We start from the raw sequence: 8,999 nt of genomic DNA on the forward strand, positions 1-8,999 counted from the left end.
ATGATCTTAGAGGTCTTTTCCAACCTTGAACATGATTCTATGATTCCCACAACTCCCCTAACAGCCACACGGGCTCTGTTGAGATCGACGTGAGCCTGGGATGGGGAGCACAGGGGGGCAGATGATACCCAAAGCTTTCAGTGCTTGTTCCTCGACATGTAGGTGCTGGAAAACAAAGACGCAGGGAGGATGCAGTAGGGCTTGGCAGTGGGATAGCCCCAGGCCAGTCTCACCACTTACCTGTGCCCTACAAAACAGGTCCAGTTACTCTCTCCCAGCACAAGGAGCCAAGATCCTCTGAGCCCCCTGAGAACACCCAGCCTCCTCTGCTTCAAAATGCCTCTCAGTCTTGAGACCAGCAATGGGTCTGAAGAGCAAGCTCACAATGCTCGCTCCTCTTCTGCACCCAGGAGACGCTGGGTTGGTGCTGTACCTTGCTGAGAGAGGCTCGGAAGCCGCAAAGCTTGTACACAGAGCTCATACCCCATCCCAGAAGCGCACACGAGCCTCTACGGCTCCGATACTGGGCACAAGGGCTGAACCCAGCCAAAACAGTTTGTACCACAGCACAAACAGACCACAGCGTCCTCCACAGCCACTCCAGGCACAACAAGCTGGGGAAGGGAGGCCCTTGCCAAGGACACTTTGATCCACTGACCAAGCCAGCCAGATTGCTCCATCTCCCACCACACTCATGGGGTTTCACTGCAGTTATACAGAAGAGTTGCAAACAAATGAAGACGGTGAGCAAGACACAGCCCTCGCGCCCGGCCAGCCTTCACACTCACATTTTCCGTATCTCTTTGCTGTTGTCTCCCAGGATCTGGAAGAGCCCGTCCAGGATTTCTGGCAGGTAATCCAAGAGGTTGATGTCAGGCACAGACTCTAAGACCAGGATCTAGCTCAGGGGAGGAACAAGAAAGAAGAGAGGTGAGTTTTGGAGAAACTAATTAACAATCACCAGCACAAATCTGGTGCAATACTGAGGAATTCAGAGCTGAGCTGTGTGGGATAGAGGGGGAAGGACAAGAGGACAACATGGAGTTGCCCATCTCAGAAAGAAGCTGGGCTAGCACAGGAGGCAAGCGATCAGCCTGCAGCACTGCTGCATTTCCAATCACAGCTCTGTAAAACAGGGCAGTCGTTCCTGATCCCTGCTAAGACCTGGGATGGCAAACGGTATGGCGGAAAGAGAGAGGGCAGAGGCACACATCTCTCCTCAGACCCCGGCCAGGCACTGGCAGCTCCTGCCTTGCACAGAAAGGAGAAAGCAAGTAGAGATACCTTGCCTCCTGGAAAGCAGCATCCCTCCATCACCGCTGGGCGATGGAAAGCAGTCTGGCACTGTCCCCTAGGAGACTGTAACCTCTAGATGACAGTATCTATTTATACGAGCAATACTTTGACCGAATTTCCTAACTTGGCGTGCAAAGTCCTGAAGCAGGTTGGCGGAACCGCAGTATGATGTCCCTGCGACTGCAACAGTGAGGTGACGGGGAGCTGGCATTTTCAAGAAGCAGGTAGAAAACGCTGCTGGCTTAAAAAACCTGCCCAAGCAAATCCAGGTGCCCAAGTTCACACATCACTGCGTACATCTGCTGTTTGCCCAGCCACAGGATGCTGACAGATCACGGTATTTTGGAGTTCGGATGAGCAGACACGTGTGGGGCCGTGCGTACCTACCCAGGATATGATGAACTGGCGGGCATACTGGTTATTGGAGTAAATCCTCTCACGCAGCAGCGGGATGAAGCCTACCAAGTCAAACTGGTTGCTCTCTGTCACGATGTCCTGCAGAGCCCAAGCAGAGGGTGTTAGGAGGGATGGCCACCACCCCACGCCCATGCAGCCACCCCCACCCAGCCTTTTTTAAGGCGCATGACAGGAAAAAGATGACAAGCAGTTGATGCATGGGTCAGAAGGAATCACGAGGTTTGTTCAGGCGATGAGCCAGTAATCCCCCTCGGGCAGGGACTAACGCTGAGCGGGACCCAGAGAGGGAGGCTCCTGCCGGCTGTCTGCCAGCCTGGCTGAACAGGAGGAGGGTGGCAGCATCTCCGATTCACGCCTCAGCGGTGTGTTGCACACATGAGCAAGCTCCTTTGATGTAACCACACGTGTCAGAGGTGGGAGAGTCCCCTGGCTTTCCTTTAAAGCTCTTCATACACGCTTGGTGGATTCTGCTGCATGGTTAAGCCTCTCGCACCAGCGCAGTGGAGCAGATCTCCCAGCAGGAAGGTCTGCAACAGGTCATGCGGAGACCGCATTAACTGCTTTGCTAACGAGGCGAAGCAGAGGGGCAGGCCCTAGCAGGGACCCACTTACCTCCGAGTAGCAGAAAAGGAACTGGGAGGTCTGCGCAAGCAAAAGCCCGTCAGCAGGCAGAACAGGAACGGGAACCAAGCCCCCCACCCCGAAGCAGCAGCTCTGCTCCTTGCAGAGCAGCTCTGCTCACTTCCCTTCGCTACTTGCTTAGGCAAGAGAGGAAAACCAGAGGAACAGCCCTTCTGCTGCCTGGGACGGGGCTGCAACCCTATTCGGATTAAAACCTTGCTTCCCCAGATATCCAGCTCCCAAGAGGTGAACGCACACGTGGCGCCGCGATAACTTAGCAGCCCCTCAACCCAGCTGCCTGAGATCACCACCAGACCCTCAATCTAAGAGGCTACAGTCGGTGAGAGAAAGAAATGTTTTGACAGTAGCCACGGGACTGAGCTGGGATGGTTTTAGCAGCTGCAGCCTCGGGGACCAACATGTTCCCAGCCAGGACATGCCTGCAGCCTGCACCAAGGATTCTCAGTTGGAGGGGGAAAAATACCTTGAGAAGTCGATCGAGGAGCTCAGAGCCGCTCTTGACGTTCGGGTCAGGATCAGCAGCCAGCTGTGAACAACAGAACCAAGAGCCATTGCAGCAGCGGGTCCCAGGTCTGTTCCCCACTCTGCAGCAGAGCTCCCAGCAGGCTCACGGGACTAGTGCTCTCCTTTGGCATTTCAGGGATGGACAGGGAGAAGTCCCTTTATCTCCAACTCCTCATTAAGCGCCAACAAATTCTCCTGAGAGACTTCCTAAAGGAGATATCAAGCACCCATCGCTTCCCCCAGCTGCGCAGGTTCTCTGGGCCAGCAGCCACATTCTCAAGTGGCAGAGAAATACAAGTTTCCAGTGACAAGCTGCAAAGACAGGCATGCATAGACATGGTTTTGACCCTACAGACCCCACAAAGCCGCAGAGCTACCTCGCCTGCAGCAGTCCTGTCAGCCTCGTTTCCTAATACCACTCAACAAGGAGCAGGAAAACACATCCTGGAGATGAGGACAGAGAACAAGGTATCTCACAGGGATCTCCAGCATCCACAATACCAGTGGCCACTGTGCTGCTGCAGAAACTGCTCACTCGGTCCCTCAGACCTGCCTGGGTCAAAGCAAATCAGTTTACTTGCAAAGAAGACCTTGGATAACTTGGTTTGTTTGACCCAGAGCAGACGAGGACTAGAAAACAAGTCTTACTTCTCCAGCGTGGGAAATAAAAACACATGAGGGTTGAGAGGAAGCTTCTTACCTTGCTAAGGCCATCGAAGAGCACATTGAAGTGTGGGAGGACAGAGCCCCTGGCCACCTTGACAATGTTATAGAGGGCCTCGCAAGCGTAGTACCGCAGCCGACTATCGGCGTCATTGAAACACGTCAGCACGGGCTCAATCAGCTCCTTCAGGTAAAGCCCAGAGTCCTGGTGGACAGGAGGAGACCGGTTAGTTGAGGACCATGCCACAGGGAGAGGGAAGAGATGGCGCTGCCCTGGAACATACTGCAAAAATTCAGGCTCATGATGGCTTAGTGCACCTTTGCTGGACAGGATTTATTAATGAACTTTGAATTTTATTACTGAAATCATTGAATTTTATTATTCAGGTACAGTGATGATCACCTGAGCAGGCTGAGAAATTGTCTCAAGGGAGTCTACACCAGCAACTGAAGCGATTACCGCAGCTGTACTCGTCTGGTTTTGATTCCCAGAGATGCGCAAGACGCTTGGGCAGTTATTCGCCACCCGTTCCGAGCACCTTTCAAAGCAAAAGGGTCTGCCTCCCGCTGCCCGCCCCTCATCTCTGCTGGAGACTGGCCCACAGAGAAATCCGTCCCTGCCTCCCTGCAGGCAGGAGATGAGGCAGTTCCCCAGCGAAGCCAGCGGTCACCAGCCCTTGCAGCAGTCAGCCGTCGGCCGGGATTTATTCCACTCTGCCAGCTGGTTTCTGCACAAACCCACTGACGTTTCCAGGACCAGGGAGAACATCCCAGAGAACCATAGGCTGAGCCCACCTGCACCTTCAGTTAAGCAAAGAAGCCCTTGGTCTGTTGGACTACTCTTTGTAATGTCAGGAGCTGGGGACTGAAGAGGAGATGGTGATACAGGCTTCGCAAAAAGAAAGACATTCAGGAGTCCCCAAAGCACCTTCCTGCCCTGTTGTCTCCAGAAACACCAACTCAACCATGGTCCCAACTACCAGAAGAGGAACAGCTTCAGCCTGTGCAGCTCCTTACGGACGAGGAGCTACCACAGCTGGACGAGTGAAGCTGGACGCATCTGTTAGATGAAGTGATTGCAGGGCTCTCATTCCCAGGCAAGATTCATTTTACACGCTGAAGTTTGTCCTCCTGCACCGTGGAAGAGCCACGCTAGGCTGACCTTGACTCTGCCCACAAGCAAATATAGTCATTAATGAGGCCACCCCCCAGCCCAAAAGACTTCTGCTTAAGGATTCACTGGCACAGCAGGAGTTTCAGACAAACCCAGAGGTAGAGGCAGGAGGTTGGCTTGTTTTGAAGTTAAAACCCCCTACTTTGGAGAAACAGGCTGGTATTTCCCGTGCATCTAGCAAAGGAGATGGAAATAAAATCAACAACATGTGAACTAGCAGATTAAAGAGTTGAACTCTGAGTTTTATCAGTGCCCCTCAAGGCCACCTAAAGCAACTCCTCCATCCCCCGGAGCCAGCTGCACCAGCAGCAGTGCCTGTCCCCACGCTGTGCAGGAGGAGAAGGTGGGTTACGTGCCCGGGCCGAGGACAGAGCAGAGCATTGCTCATCCCGGGGAGGAGGGTTTTGCAAAGAGATTCTGCATTTTAACTAGAGGACGAAGACAGGAGCGCTGCTCAGAAGACCCCGGCCACCAGCGTAAAGGCAGTTAATGTAAGAGCCATCAGGCTTCAAAGCATCCGCTCAGACCAATCATGACTCTTGTTAGAAGGGGAACAAATGAATTAAAATCTACCTGGTAGCTCTTCCAACAAGCACAGCCTGCTCTTCCTAAGCCCTCTGCTTTCTTTGACGTACACCTTACGATGGACCAAAACAACTCCTTCCCTTGCAGGCGCTTTCAAAAACCAGCCGCATGGTTTGACTCGAAAGCCTGACGGAGCTGTGAGCCTGCAGAGTCCATGCTCCCCTCCACAGGGACCTGGACGCTCCGGCATAGCCCTGGAGGCAACTTACTGAGCTTGTTCTTGTTAACAAGAGGAAAGTTATAGAGAAAGACCTTAATTGGGACAGAAATCAGCCAAATTCCCATGCAAGGGGCATCAAGGTAACACTTCCAGAACTGGACTGACTGACCCATGCATTCAGCAAGTAAAACTTCTGCCAAGCCCAAGAGGCAGCTGCTAGCTCAGGCTGACACAGCTTGATACCTTATGCCGCTTGTTTACTTTGACTACGACTCTGCCACCGTTTGGCCTGTGCCTTAGTCCCGCTTCCCAAAGGCCCTGCCCGCGCTGCCAGAGCTGATTTGAGCTGGGGGTGGGAGGTGGAAGGGCTGCACCTCTTCTCAGCTCCGTTAACATAAATTAGTACTCGACCTGCTGAGCCTAGTCCAGCTGCTGGGACAGAGGACGGACAGATGCACTTAAACCGTGCCTAGGGAGCTGCCAAGACGCGACCCAGGCCAGAAAGCGCTCCTGTGCCCAAGAGACGTGGCTGGGTGCGATTGGGAGACTCAAACACAACCCAGCCGTATGCTGCAAGGCAGGGAGGGAGCCGGGGAGCTGCGGGGCCACCAGCCTGAGTCTCCCCATCACGCTGACCCAGGAGGAGCCTCCGTTCTCCCACTGCAACCTGCACAAGCCAAAAAAACCCACCTGCACCTACCTTGCCCAGGGCGATGGAGCAAGCAGCCAGGCCAATGAGTCCCCCTTTCCGGCTGTGGGGGTGCTGGGAGAGCGCGAACTCCTGCGACAGGATCTGGATCACGTGTTTGATTTGAGACGTGTTGTTCTGAGCTACAAACTCTCGCACCAGCCTGGGGAGAGAAGAGGAAGGTACCCAGGGGGCTTTAGGTTCTGCCCGATACAAATGCTTGGGAGCTCGGCTCCCCCCAGCTGTCAGAAACAGGGATTTTTGGCCACAACAAACGCGGTACCAAAATGGGGAACACTCAAGGAACCCACAAGTGAAACCAGAGCTCTCCCCTCCTCCTCGCTCACATCCAACAGCGGCTCGCTGCCCTCCTGCTGCTCCCAGCCTGCAGCCTCCCACACCATTCATGAACTCCCAGCACAGGATCGACTCTCAAGGGTCACCTCGCTACAGTTACATCCTTGCAAAGAAGTTGTCACCAGGTCTTCAAACACCCTCTCCAACAAGGCAGGTTACAAGGATCATTTACCCCTGACGAAGCACAAGACGGCAGCAGAGAACCGCTCAGCACACGCCAGGAGTGCTGGTGGCCCCCCCAGGCCCACCAGCGCCAAGATTTTGGACCTTTCCAGCCACCCACTTCAGCCGATATTCCATATATCGTAGGTACTCTTATATAGCACAAACCTTAACAAAAAGCAGACAAAGTTTCCGCGTGCAATAGCTGCTCCTCCTCAGAAACCTGCAGCTCGTTAATACCCACAGGTATTTAACACAGCAGCTGCACTTAAACAAAGAGACCCGTAACCCTGCTCCAGCCTGCGCAACTGCTTCAAGGGCCCGGGTTGCCTGACCAGCCCTTCAGCCCTGGCTCTCCCTGCGGCAGAGCCACTGGCCAGCCGGGGAGGCTCCAGCAGCTGTGCAGGCAGCTGTGCAGGCAGCTGTGCAGGCAGCAGCACACAGCTGGAGCATTGGTGGTTCAGTGGTAGAATTCTCGCCTGCCACGCGGGAGGCCCGGGTTCGATTCCCGGCCAATGCAGCAGCTTTTTTTCTTTGACTTCTACCCGTAATGTGGACCCATGCATCTCAAAATCTCAGCCTAAATAAGGATCTTTACCTTAATTGTCGATGAAGGCACAAAAGCTTCTGCTGCCTAACTCCATACAGGTATTTTTTTGGCACTATATTGAATCTCATGCTGCCCTCCCCTAGATGGGTGCCACCAGTCACCCACTTTATAATCCAGGAAGATTGTTATAGACGATGCTTATGAACTTTTTCCCCCAAAACAATTAACGCCAGCTCTGTTCTCACCCTGCTCTGAGCACAGCAGCTGCTCCCCTTCTCCCTGGGGGCATCACGCAGCCCCCCCTCATCCTCCCCACTTGGAGTTCTCCAGCAGTTACAGCCCAACCTACTCTCACAAACTGCTGATTCAGGGAAAACAGCTCCGATCTCCAGTCCCACCCCAGCAGCAAGCTCCAGCAGGAAGAACACACCGAGCTCGAGCAGCACGGACTGATGGGGTCACCCTTTTACTGCCTGGATTTAATGAATGGAGCTTTATTTGAACAGGAATAACTTTACAGACTTCCTTCAAGAATTTAAAGCACTCAAGACTTAACTAACGAGGCAAAAGGCACCCAACAGCAACACGCAGCATCAGAGAGTCTGCAGGCAGCAAGAGCTGCTCCCACGTTACCGGCCAGAGGACAAGGAGGTACCTGAGCTGAGAGGCAGCGAGTCCCTCCTCGCTCGATGCCGTGGACACAGGAGAGATGGTACTAGTGCTGTTCTGTGACGGGTTTAAGCTGATCTAAATCCATGTCTCTGCAGAAAGGGTTGGCCCTTGCCCTTCTCCTCTTTATACCCTTCCCAAACTGGGTTTCTAGCTCGATCAGCTGAACTGGCTCATCCCAAAATCAGACTTTGGTTGGCATAATCCAAGCATAAAACCCTTATGCTGGGGAAGAACAAGTCAGAGCGGAGCTGCGTGGATACAGAGCATCATCCTGCACAGCAGCGAAGGGGCAGTTACTGAAGCATCCCCGGGGCTAGAGTTGTGAGGACAGTGGCAGCAATCTGCCACAACCCACCCTTAAGAAACTGTTCCCATGAAGAAGAGAGAAAATAGGCAAAAGATAAACATGTTGAATAGAAGAAGGGGCTGGATGCATTGGCTTTGTACCCAAGCACACACTCACCCCATCCCAAAAACCATTTTTCTCTGCTGCCCAGGTACGCCCTCCACATTTGAGGCACACGGTTCCCACCCCGCATCCCTCCCATGTCCCCTGCCGAAGCCTGAGCCGAGCAGCTCCATCCCCACATCACCGGCTGCCACGAGCGGCCACCTGCACCCCTCACAGGCTCCCCAGAGCCGCATTTCCCACCCAAAATTCACCCTCCGGCTTGGATCATCGCTCCCAGCCCTGCGCTGGGCTGTCCCCTGAGGGGATGCTTCAGATCTCCTCCATGAGCTGAGCTCTCAGGCAGCGCTCGGGGAGGACGCAGCCCTTCCCAGGCAAAGCCACGGACCAGAGCAGCACAAAGCACCCAAACCAAGGCAGCCAGAGCGAGAAGACGCACAGGGAACGTGTACGGGCAACACTAGAGGGGGCACGGCCATGCTGGCAGACGCCTGCAGACCTCTGCCTGGGGTGCTCCGAAAGGAAGGCCTGAGCTCTGCCGAAACAGCACCGACGCAGGAAGAACTAAAGGCAACACCCAAAAGCCGGGGGCGACAGCAGGCGCTTCCCACCTCTGCAGCAGCGATCGAGCGCAGGAGGAGCTCGGGTGAGACCTCGGGGAGAGGCGGGATGGCACCGCGAGGTGATGAACCCAGGCTGACGCGAGACGGGCGCTGGGCG

The 8,999-nt window shown here is 54.4% G+C and overlaps 1 non-coding gene across 1 annotated transcript; it reads left to right on the forward strand.

Moving 5' to 3' along the window:
* Positions 1-7,097: 7,097 nt before the first annotated feature.
* On the forward strand, positions 7,098-7,168 carry TRNAG-GCC. Its single transcript has one exon. It is a non-coding gene; the product is annotated as a tRNA-Gly (tRNA).
* Positions 7,169-8,999: the final 1,831 nt, after the last annotated feature.

The sequence above is a fragment of the Fulmarus glacialis genome, unplaced genomic scaffold, assembly GCF_000690835.1.
Source record: "Fulmarus glacialis isolate BGI_N327 unplaced genomic scaffold, ASM69083v1 scaffold45586, whole genome shotgun sequence".
Lineage (NCBI taxonomy): Eukaryota > Metazoa > Chordata > Aves > Procellariiformes > Procellariidae > Fulmarus > Fulmarus glacialis.